This window comes from Pterocles gutturalis, unplaced genomic scaffold, assembly GCF_000699245.1.
Source record: "Pterocles gutturalis isolate BGI_N339 unplaced genomic scaffold, ASM69924v1 scaffold44298, whole genome shotgun sequence".
Lineage (NCBI taxonomy): Eukaryota > Metazoa > Chordata > Aves > Pterocliformes > Pteroclidae > Pterocles > Pterocles gutturalis.
The window spans coordinates 16,006-28,552 of NW_010127328.1; the positions used below are offsets into that span (position 1 = coordinate 16,006).

A 12,547-nucleotide genomic window follows, 5' to 3' on the forward strand; every position below is an offset into this window, starting at 1 on the left:
CCTACAAAACAATGTCCAGAATTTATTCTTATTTCAGGGCCACACAGTGCAGTGTCAGGGGTCTCTGAAGCTCAAAGCGATGAAAAAAAAATCATATGGAAGGCATTTCAGCTTCGTCTCCAAGAACAGCATGTCTATGCATAACACCAACAAGCAAGGCCGTGCAGGGACAGACCCATTTGGAAGGTGGACACTACCAGGAATGTCTCTGGGGAACTCTATTACGTGTATTGAGACATTTTACCCAGTTAAGATGTGTCTGAGATACTTGACAGCCTGGAGGCTGCTTACTGAATGAGATGTCTCAAGGCTGATGAGTATGCCTTGATATCAACAAGAAAATTGGACCTATTGGTCTTAAATCCTTCAATATCTGTTGAACATGGTTTTGATTAGGAGAGCTGAGCCTTGCATGTGTTTTCTCACCACTTTGTCTAACTGTGAATTTTGATGAGGGTCAGACAAAAGCAGATATTGGTAAGTCTGGTCACTTGAAGCTTCAAAAATGAAAGAAACACAACCACTCCCTGTACAGAGAATAAAGACTTTCATAAAGTGTCTAAGGCAGTTAGACCACAGCCATCTGAGACCCGTATGGATGCGAATAAGTACTTGAATTAAAAAGGAACTCATGAGAAAACCCAAAAAAACTGGGAAAATATTGCACAACTCGCAGTAGTACAAAGGGTGCATCTTAGAAAGACACAATATATGGAAAATCCTCCACTCCAGGCAGTTCGTGCATTTAGTGCAATGGACTATACACGTGCACAAAAAAATAAGCATCAAGCTAAGGTGAGCGGACAAGACAGACAAAGTGTAAGTAGAAAAGACAATGCTGACACAGTAAATTCATTGCTCAAGGGCACGCAAAATGTAAATAAGTTTAAAGAAATCAAAGACTCATGGCACATACTCACTAGTGCATTTAAGAGATACATTCATCCTACTCATGTTCAATATCAGGGCTGAAACAATCGTGATGCTGGGAGGCATGTTAAAGCATCTTTCAAATCTGATACAAATGCAGTGCATAGTAGCTTGTGGAGAACCCAGAACTGAACCTGAAACAGTAGGAATCCTGGCTGAGGTCAGGTCCCATATAAAATCATCTTTGTTGGGCAGACCAGTGCAAAAAGACTTTCATTTTAAACAAGATGGCGATAATATAGGTTAAAAAAAAATGGAGACATTATATTGGGGACAATTAATAGACCAATATTCGGAAGTTTTTCATTATTTAAAAAGATTTGAAACAAAACAATATATAAAGTAATTACACATATAGTAGTTCACAGAAAAGGAAAACTTTGGTGAGAGTCTGCCTTTTGTTGAATTCTTTGTCACGTTCTTTGATTTCAACATCAAACATTACTGATTGTCTCACAAAACTGGATAATTTATTCATGACACTGGACAGAAATCATGTTTTGTTAGCAAAACTAAGTTTTTCACAAGAAGCTCTAGATTCACCAGCAAAGATGCATTTCTGAGCAGGTTGTCTACAGTTCAGCATCCCAGGTTGAAATTCCAGTCAATTGCCACTTTTGGGCTTCAAGTCAGAAAGCAAACCTGTCCTATCCCGAGCTGAGTCATTTGCTGTCTATTGGATTAACTGTAGCACGAAAGGGCTATAATTGATGGCTGCAATAGGTTATAGATTGAACATAGGCAAACACAGTAATTCCAATTAGTAAAAGTAGATACCATCCAAAATGAAAAAAATTAAGCTCATATAATGTGAAATCCTAACTCCATCCTGGCTTCTGGTCACTGGGAGTTTTGTCAGTGACTTACACAGTATTCAAAATTTCACCCACTGTCAAGAGAGATGCTGCAAAGAGTGTGATGAAGTGAAAGTTAAAACAACTGTTCACCTGGGGCTTCCAAAATACATTTTCTGAGCAGAGACCGCTATCTGACTCAGTGTTTTCCTGACACAGCAATAATACAGACAGCCCTTCTGGGGACCAAGGGGATAAAACTGGGCTGGTGGAGTATATCTAGGATGTGCGATAAGAATGCCTCTGCTGAAGTTCCTATTGTTCATGAAACACACTAAGTTTATGGGAAAAGGAGGATTATACTATAAGAAGATGATGACACTCATTATCTTTCCTACCAGTAAATCTGAACCAAAGAATGTAATTTATGTGCATCTATGAACAAGGTTCCGTAGGATCTCCTGTATGCTTTCCACATACCCTCTGCTCTGAGTGTGTTGTAGAAGGGCAGCTTCTTTCACTGAGTCAAAAACCATCTGGGTCACCAGCAGAACTGGTGGCTCTGGGTTTTTTTGCCACGTACTTTTTGTTTGTCCATCACTAGGCATGTCAAAGCCTCGGTGTTCCCATCAGAAAACAATGCTGCTAATAACATTAATCCACCTTTATTAAGAGCCTGTAGCTTTATGGAGGAGAACCAAATATTATTAAGACAAAGACAAGAGGATAATAAGGAAATGTGGGGTTTTTTTTCCCTTGCTGACCTAGTTTCTAACCTCACTTTAAAATCTTCCATTGATTTTAATTATGCTTAATCTAAAGCTAAGCTCACAAATCTAGCAAACTTAAGGACTGCTTTTAAGTGAATTTTCTCGCCTGTCAGAATTCCTCGAGCTTTCTAGGCTACAGTTGGAAGTTTATTTCCAGCCCAGATGTAAACTTGAGGCAGCTCTCTGCCCGTAGGAAGCATCCAGCACCGCTGCTGTGCGACACACGAGTACAAATGCTACCTTGCTCGAGTCGAGCCTGTGTACGGCATTCTTCACAGAACAATTGCAGTCCTTTTCTCATCAGCAATAGCCAGAGGCAGTAATAAGGGTGAAGGATATCTATCATGAAAAGTCCAGTGTCAATGTGTTCCCCCAATTTATTTACTGACCTTCAATGCAACAGCCATACTCCTGACCCTCATGAGATGAAGCCTAAGGGGAAATGGCACTGAGCACCAATTCCATATCCTGTTGTTCTGTGGTCTAAATTAAGTGCTAATTAATTACCACTGGCATCTTTGGCATTGCCTGTCAAATTGGATTTAGGATATCCTTTTGCTGTTTAAACAAATAGCCCTACATCTAAAGCTAAAATCCCAAGTGTTAGCTTTTTTCTTTACTTTTAAATTTTTATTTAAAAATTCAGCAAGTTACATCCATGGATTTTGCAGGTAGAATTCAAATAAAAGAAACAGGAATTGATATTGTCAATTTTGATTAATAGTCCTTCATTAATAAACATCCTGTTATTCAGTTTCCACCTGCAGTTGCTGATGTTGCCTGGAATCAATTAACTCATATAATTTGATTTATTTTACAAAGACATTTTTGGATGTGCTGTGCTGATGATAAAGGTTCTATATTTACAGTTCTTGATTTAAGGGAGATTGTTACTAACTGCTTTTTATTTTTAATGTTGCAAGGAAATGTAGCTTCAGGCAGTCTTGAATGAAAATATTTAAGCAATTTAAAAAGTTAAAGCTTTATTCATGTAAAACTATCTATTGCCTTCTGAGCCACACAGGCCACAAAAGCATACAGATCCAGGACCTCTGACAGGCTGGTCTTCACAATAAGCTAGTTGTTCTGCAGAAAAAAATCAGAAATAGTATTTAGGAAAAAAAATAAATTGCAGCAGAAGTTACACCACCAGCCAAAGATACAGTCAAGGGAAGGGGTCTGTGTGCTATATCTCTATCTGAACGTATATTATTCTATGCAGTCTCACACTGCCTTTATCACTCTACTATCGAAACACCTCTAAGAAGTGCATTAGCATCTGCCTAACACCTGTCACAGGTGGTTTTGTTCTCCCCCATGCTCTCCCCAAGGAGAGGCTTGTGATTGCAAGGGTGGTGTGGCTTTTGAAGAGGGTTTCACTGCTGTTTGAGATATATAGGCTGCTACAGGGCTGTTAGAGAAGGCAAAAAATGAATGCCTTGTGCACGGAGCTGCAGCCAGAAGAGTCTGAGATGCTTCTTGAAGAAGTTCATGGCCTTCAGCTGGCTCCTACCAAGTGGCTGTGATGACATGGACCAGCCAGCTGCCATCCTCCCTCTGGTCTTATGACCATTAGTCCAAACCAGTTTGCATTCAAACAAAAAATTAAAAACCAACCCAAACCAGGAGGACAGAGTGCTGGTCGTCAGTAAACGGAAGAACTTTGCAGGTCACGCAGTTGGGTCAGTTTTCCAAAAGGGAGAGCTAGAACATTCACAGTAACAGGGAAGATGTTATGGGAAGATTTTGAATGCGTTCCTTAGACACAACATGTTTTGACGGAGCAGGACCTGAACCTCTGCCCACAATGGGCTCCTCACTGGAGCTAAGACATCATGGAGATGAACTCCTGCCTTTGCTGACCATGCTACGCCAGGACACCCATGTGCACCCTCTGCCTTTGGATCTTGTCTAACACAGGAGATGGCCAGAAAAAAAGAAATGATCCCAAGGCTGAGACATAAGTGCCACCTAACCCTGCTCTCTTCGTACAGCCACTGCCGAGGGCAGAGGCAGGAGCACAGCTCCCGTTCTTCAGAGGAACAAGCAGGACTTCTCCAAAGCATGGTCCTGAATGAAGCCCCTGTAGATGCCCGAGTCCCTTTAGATATCTAAATATTTTAATTTAATTCTTTACAACTTGTCCTCAGTCACCCGGAATATGCAGACTTTATAAGACAGGCACTATGCGAGGTGTGTGCCAACGCAAGAGCACACGCGCTCTTCAGAAATGAAATCATAGAGGTAGCAACGTTCACCCAACAGTGACAAGAATTTATTTTGAACTGTTCTGTTATTAAACCAGGTGAAGCCAGAATAAACGCCTTTCTTCAGCTTTTCAGAGTCCATTCAGCCAACTGTGAACTGATGTTGGGAGTTAGTTTAGTTATTATTTTTATTTCGGGCTAGACTCCAAGGCAGTTCATCCAGGGAAGGGCTCGTGCTGTGAGATATGTGGGGGATCCCCTGAGGAAGCCCATTCTCCACCAGGTCCCTGTCAGCTGTCCAGGTACTATATATAGCCACACAACGGTCAGATTTAAAGGCTAGTCTACGGAAGAAGACAGCATCAAGTGCTTGTTTCTTGTGTCCCAGAGCAACCGAAGCGAAGGGATTTTTCCCAAAGAGCTGTAACATGAACCCACAGCTGCAGAGCACAGGAAGCCTATGGAGTTGCTGTAGGCCAGGAGCCACGGAGGCTATTTTCAGCAAAAGCAAGCTCTTAAGTATGTCTGAACTATTTCTGACCCCTCTCGTAACGTATCGTACGCCATGACCTGGTTTCTCCATTACCAGTCTTGGACAGCTATTGTTTCGAATTCAACCTATGGAGCAAAGAGGAATTTAAAGTACACCTTCACATTTTGCATGCGCAAAAGAAAGTAGATTAAAATGGCATTAGTCCACTGTGATCATGTTTTGAAAAGGACCAACAGTGTTTTGGAGCTCCTCTATAAGCATTAAGCTCAGGTAGTAGCTACATACACACCAAGCTCCCTCCTCCCAACGTGGTGTACAGATTTCACAAACAACAAGCTGAGGATCCAACTGACAATATTTGCATTTGCTTAGCTTCATCAGCTGGTGGATACCACTGTAATGCAGCTGAGCAAATCACCCATAAAGCCAGTACATCAATAAGAATGAGGTTTAGTTTGCATTCACAAAATATCAAGAATCCCCATGTATTACTAAATTTTAAATTTATCTATGTTGCAGTGCAATGAATTTACAGTTTACACAAATTGAGCTTATGGTACCAGGGCTTCACTTACCACTGATTAGTTCTGTCTGTCTCTCAAGATGGGGTTAAGCAGCGTACAGGTCCTGCACCCTTCCTCCATGGCAGGTGTATTTTGGTGTCTGTCCTAAGCAGGTACATCTCTCTGGATACAAATATCTCAGCAAGGTTTTGACCTGTTCTAAAAGGAAAGTTAGTGTTGTTTGTGTTTTAAGAGGACTCTCAAAGCCAAACTTTGTAGTTTTGTTGTCTTCTTGGTACCTAAGGGCATTTTATTTCTTCTTGAAGAACTATTATAGCTGAACTAAGTTCGGAAAATAAAATTATGTTGTAGAAAGATGCTGTATCTCAGGCCTTAAATGGAAAGGAAATACATTCAGAAGAAATCTGATAGCTTATCTGTGCGTCATTCTGTACTTGTGCTTCCTTCCTAACACTGAAATACCCAACTGCAAAAGCCCTGCCAAAATGTACTTATACACACATAGGCATTATCACATCGTAGGATGGTATGTTTTATTATCAGGCTATTTTCCAGTACATTTGGCACAGTTAAGGTAAGTAGATTAACTTTACTTCCAAATAAAGAAAACAAAGTTGTACTGAATGTCTCAGTCATTGTCAATGAGTTAAGAACTGACAGGAGGTCCAAGTAATAAACCCTGTCTACTGCACCGAGCTTTCCCCTGGGACATCTCTTCTGATCATAGAATGTATCTGACTGGCATGGATGTAGAATTGCTTTCAATAAAGATTTTATTTCAAGGTTGGATGATTCCTTCCCAAATGTCTTGTCACTAAAGCGAAGTCTGCAATACCTGTTATTTGTTAACTCCTGTAAGCCAGCACTTGGGAAGAACAGGAGCAAAAAAAAAAAAAAAATGTTGAGTTAGAAACTGTTCATCATAAGAGTCAAATTTTAACACGTTCAAATTGATTGGGAGCTCTACAATAGCAAAAGACAGAAAACTCCTGCATACAAACTGGCCCATAACAGTGTGGTGAAAAGACCTGTTCACAGCGTTATAGTTGAGGTGAGCTGAAGGCAGCTGAGCTGTTCCCAGGGCTGTCCTTAAGATACCACATTGGCATTGCCTGAGTATGTACAGGTAACAGACATTAGCTAATTCGAGAATAGTTACTGGTAAAGTGAATCAGTGGGATGCACAGACTTTGACCCATTAAGGTAGTTCATAGGAATTTATGTAGTAAATCAGCCCTGTTGTCCATTGGGATGAGCAGCTCGGGCCATGACAGTGGTCACTAGCACAGGCTAGGAAAGGTACAAAACCCGCCCAAATGGGCTGTCATGGAATAATCCCATAAGAGAGGAGTTGGTTCCTAATTCTGTGAGATTGGTTATTATACGCTTCATTTTCTCCTTTCTAGGGAGTTTTCTTTATTCCCATAAGTCTTTAATCTTTCTTGGCCTCTGTTGAGATCTTGGTTTCTGTCTCTCATGGCAGCAACTTCCCTAGTTAAATAAAATATTATGCATAGTGCTGGTGGACAAGATTCTGATAAGATCAAAACCTACTTCTATCCCTTAGTCCTCTACCAAATTCAGAGGATGGCATTTCCTACGCCTGCTATTCTGGCCATAATTTTCCCACCAGATGACTCACTCTTCTGATCCCCTCATTTTATAATGTATTGGTCTTCAGTCATAGTCTATATTACCAGTTCATGGAAGAGTTGCATGAAAAGTAACCCTTAGATATAACTTAAGACAGTAAAAGAGTACTAGGCAAGGCTAAAACCAGCACTGCTAAGGGTAAAAATGCCAACATTGAGTAAACTGAAATCCTCATAGGCTGGAAAGGACTAAGAAAGCAAGACTGAGCAATTCTCACTACAGTTAGCAGAGGACAGGTCTACCCTCAAACGATCTCCAGTTTAAACAGAGCCCTTTTGAATAGGGTTTTCCTCCTTAAATATGCTGACTTCTCTCTCCAATTATTAACGTGCGCTAGGAACATTATAACGGTGAGGAATCAGAGTCCCTGTTGAACTGCTGAAGAGAGAAATGCATTTATTATGGAGTAAAAACGGATGAAGAACATTTCCTAACACCTAGTGTGTTTGAAGTAATAATCCAGTGTGCTTTCTGAAGGTCAAAATTAATAATGATTTTATTTAGAGAGTTTGAAAAGTGTGGGTTTAATGGAACTAGAGAGCTAAACTCACCATACAATGACCCTCTCAGCTGTAGAGTTGCCCAGCTCTCAGTCACACACTTCCCAGCTTATGGTTGCCCTGGCAACAGCCAAAGCATAAATTCCAAGTATTTTTGCTTATATGTATCTGCCATTGACACTAGAGGCCTCCTATCAGACACTTCTGGAGCTTTAATACATCATTAATTTAATTACTAGTGAGAACTGTATTTTTTGTGTATCTCTTGACTTGTAATCTTAAAGGACTGACACCATTCTTGAAGTTTGCAGATCAGCTCACTTATTTGCGAGGGAAATTTTGCACAGCATAATGCACAACGATTTCTTGATACACTTCCAACATCTGTGGCACTGGATTATAGATTATTTCTAAAATAATCTTAAATTGATGGATCATTGCTCCTTTCATTTGGGCTTGACAAAAAGTAGCTCCGGCATTTCCTTTCACTTTTTATGTTGCAAATGATGTATCTCCCTTTCTGCCCTTTTTCTTGGCAAAAAAAAAAAAAAAAAAAAGAAAAGAAAAAAAAAATCCTGCCCATTTTTTAGAGATTTTCTCTTTTAACAACTGATTTTCATTTAGCAGCTACAGTAATAGTTTAAATTATGCATATGTGTTTTTATTTTGCTTTGACTTTTTCTTTTGTGGATGAATTAAAAAATATTAACTATAGAATTTTATTGGTAAATATTTGCAATTTTAAAAGGCATAATGTCCCAAACTTATAATTATTTCATTTAGGCTGGATTAAATTCCTTCCTTCTTTCCCTCCAGTAGCTGTATTTTTTGACAGATTATTTGACAATTCAGGCTTTCCATGTTTCCAAGTTTGCTTGGTTTATAGTTTTTTGTTATTATGGTCATCAAAAGAAGTATGACTGCATGAATAGGCAGAAAATATCCATAATTTCCCAGGGATTTTATCAGTACAAGCATTATTATGCTAACATTAAAGTTAGGTGTCCCAAATACATGGGGATGTTCCTGGTGCCACATTCCATATCGATGAATCACACCATGCACATCCTCCCTCGCTTCATGCCATACCCTCATCTCCCAAGAGCTGAGGGGCTGCAATGCCTGGTCTCGAACAGAACTCGGTGTGCAGAATGGCATCTCTGGGAAAAACAAGGGCAATTATTCTGCTGGTTTTTCCCCCGGTGAACTAGCATCTCTACCCATGCTGATGTTGACTGTACATAATTCCAAGTTTTCCAACTTCTAGCATGTAACAAGCTCGACAGAAATCAAGCACTCAAAGGGAGGACACAAGCTCAATGTATGTGCTTCTGTGTAAGTGTCAGGAAAACAACCTTGTCACCTCTGGAACAAACATTTTTAATTGTGATAAAGATGTGTGACATTCATCAGAAGCCCACACAGTCATTTGGCAAAAAATCTACTAAGTTTTGGGACTTTCTGAACTCTTAAGAGAAGAGATGATATGTTAATATTACCACAGAGGAAAGATAATTATTTTTTTTTAATTTGTAATAAAGATGTTATATTTTAAGAAACTAATAATTAAGCCAATCTGATTAGTGCCATATGGAGAGTGTTTTGTGCAACGGACACCATGGCTGCAAGCATGAGGCAGAACTAAGTAATGCTTCCTATTTATATATGGGGGAAAAAATACACAAGCAGTGATGTTCAAGGAACGTGATAAATGCCAAGACTGGCAGAAATCCACAAGACGATGCTCTTTGCCGTGTGACCCACCCACTGATATGAAAGAAACCTTTTTTAAGTGACCAAAATCATTATGTCTGATGAAGTTTCTTTCACCTACAGCATAGCTTAATGTAAATTCAGCAAAAGGTACAGGAAACAGAGACAGCTAGGATGATTTTGAAACTGCTGTCTGGATTTTAAAAAGATAAATGAGTGACAAAGAGAAGGGGAAAAAGCAGAACTTGGCTTCAACATCCACTTGGAATATTTAAGTTAAAACTAACAGGTTAAGGAGGCACCTATAAATTCAAACATCTATATATTAAAGTTACATTTAGTTCACATTCCTTGGTAGAGCTGTGTAATTTATTTATAAAATATGTATCTTCATTTACTAGTCTTTCCAACCTAGGACATATTATATATTCTGGAGGGTGGGAGGAAATGGATTTCTACTTAGTTCATACTCACCGCTGCAGAGATTTATGCGAAACTGCCGACCTCAACTCCATCCATTAAACCTATATTGTTCTTAGACCAGACTTCTCCATCCTTAATGTCCTTTCCACAAGAATATTAAGTCTTAATACAGACATAAGATCAACTTTTAATAATAATAGTCCTCCTCTTGTAATTTTGCGGGTAATAAAGATATCAAAGGTTGTAATCCTTACCATTATTTTCTAAGTCATCTCATTAAGGTACGTGGTCTCAGTGTCTTTCAAGAAACTTTGTGTCAGGGTAAGGCATGCAAATGTCTTTAGTTATATAAATTTCACAATCCATTTCAGACCATACTATCTTTATTGGATTTAAATTAGCAGAAGGAATGTGTTTCATACGAGCTCTATATTACAGGGGTTTTTTTGTTTTCACAACTCTTTCAGTGTTGGACACCATGTTAAGAGAAGCAGGGAAGCTTCTCCGTGAAGCCACCAAAACTGTTGGCACCAAAAGTGCTCGATTCTCTCAGCGTAAAGAGCAATCCCTATTTTGGGTATCCAAATGTATGAGCTCAGTAATTATCGCCTTATAGCACATGTACCAACTAATAGTCATTCACTAGATATAATTGTGCCCTGACACAAGAGCACTGTAAATGGGGTTCTAGATTTCCACCCCACGCACGTCTTGCTGACTGGGGTTGACTCCTACCTTGTTTGTCAGGTTGGCAGAAGTTGGCTCTTCCTCTTTTTCTTTCTTTTTGATAACTTAATCAAGCAAACATTAGGAGAATCAATAAAAATTGCCTCTATGTACTTCCAATGCAACAGCGACTCCTTTGACATCCCTCTTTTTTTTTAACCAATTCTTTCCTTTCGTCAACAGGATAGCAGCCAAGGAATCCGTGAATCTTATGTCAACACAAAGCTTGGGAATTGTGTTTGGACCAACACTCCTTAGACCCGAAAAGGAGACAGGGAACATGGCAGTCCACATGCTGTACCAAAATCAGATAGTTGAACTTATGTTGAGTGAGTACAGCAAGATCTTCGGCTCTGAGGAAGACTGACAGACAGGGCCTGTTATTGAAAACGTTCACATCTGTCTTGATGTCTAATATTTTTACATTTCTGTAAACATATTTCTGAAATATTTCTTTTTCCTTCAAGTGACAGATGCCTCATTTTGTGAAAACTTAATGATGATTTTGTGTTTAATTTTCAAACATTGGAATAAAAAATACTGTCAACATTTGCCTATATGTATTCTGCATTAACCCTTTGAGAGTTTCATTATGCTAGCACTCCAAGTGTCACTTTTTTTGCAAGATGAGCACACAGCATATGGCCAAAGACCATAGAAAATGCTGTTTACCAACATATGCAATGTCACAAAAAGACAAATAGTAACTGAGGAGATTTGTGGGAAATGGATTAAAATATGTATATTAAAGGCAGTGAATTAAAACAGCGATACCAGATCGTTTGTAGCTAATTTGAGTATAATTTACCTCTCTCTTTGATACATATTGAAAGTTAAAGTCATGATGAATAATCAATTTGCCTACCCCAAGAGTTCAAAAAAAAAGATTATATATTTAATACTTTTAAGCAAATTAAAAAAAAAAAAAACAAACACCACCAGAATGTCACTATTTGCATAACAGTGCCTAAAAAAATTAAAAACAAAATTGTAACTTTGGCATTTTCACTTAAGTGCAGTACATGAAATGAAGACATTGCATGACTGCTCATTTTAATGTAACATCCATTTTGATTCTTCATCACACTGTACATCTGCCCGCTTTCCCCAGCTATCTCATGTTCTGTAGCATTTGTATTGTGCTCCTGAGGATGCTTTATTGGTGAACTACATTAAATTCATCTAGAAAGAACTTTAAAAAAAAGCTTTTTCATATGCCCTTAGGATTACTTGGCTAGACTTGAATCAATTTATGCATTTGATGGTTAGTTTCAGTTGTCATGGATAAACAAAAGGGTAACTGTCTAGAATATATCAAATATTGTTTCATTTTGAAATGTATGTTTCCAGCTATACACATCCTCTACCCTGTTTTGTAAAAGTATTCTGCTGATAAAATGTGGACTTATGTTTGACAGCTTTTTAATCAAGTTCAAAGAGAATAAATAAAACTAATCCAGTGTGGTAAAGAGTCTGTCTGGTTATCGATTTGTTCATAAAATGAAAAAATAAACCATGTAAATAAGATGTGTGAAACACAGATCTAGAAGCAAATATTTAAAGCAATTAAAGACCCCAAAACATAGGATTAATGCATAGGTCTGCTGTGCACGAGAGATATGTCTTCAATATCACCTCAGCAGATCATGGATTACTTCCGTTTTTGCTTAGCATCATTTTGCAAAATACCATGTTATTTGGGAAAGGTTGCTCCTCAGAGCAGTCATTTATGGGAAAACAATCATATAATGAGGCCTGATCATTAACTAAGACCAGGGTCTTTCATCAGGTACTAACACAGGCAGAAAATAACA

At 38.8% G+C, this 12,547-nt stretch overlaps 1 long non-coding RNA gene across 1 annotated transcript in view; it reads left to right on the forward strand.

The window, feature by feature from the left end:
- LOC104465976 overlaps nucleotides 1-12,202 on the forward strand; it is a 23,430-nt gene extending 11,228 nt beyond the window's left edge. Inside the window, exon 2 of the long non-coding RNA XR_727595.1 lies at nucleotides 10,917-12,202. This is a non-coding gene — a long non-coding RNA (uncharacterized LOC104465976). The remainder of the gene's footprint in view (nucleotides 1-10,916) is intronic.
- Nucleotides 12,203-12,547: the final 345 nt, after the last annotated feature.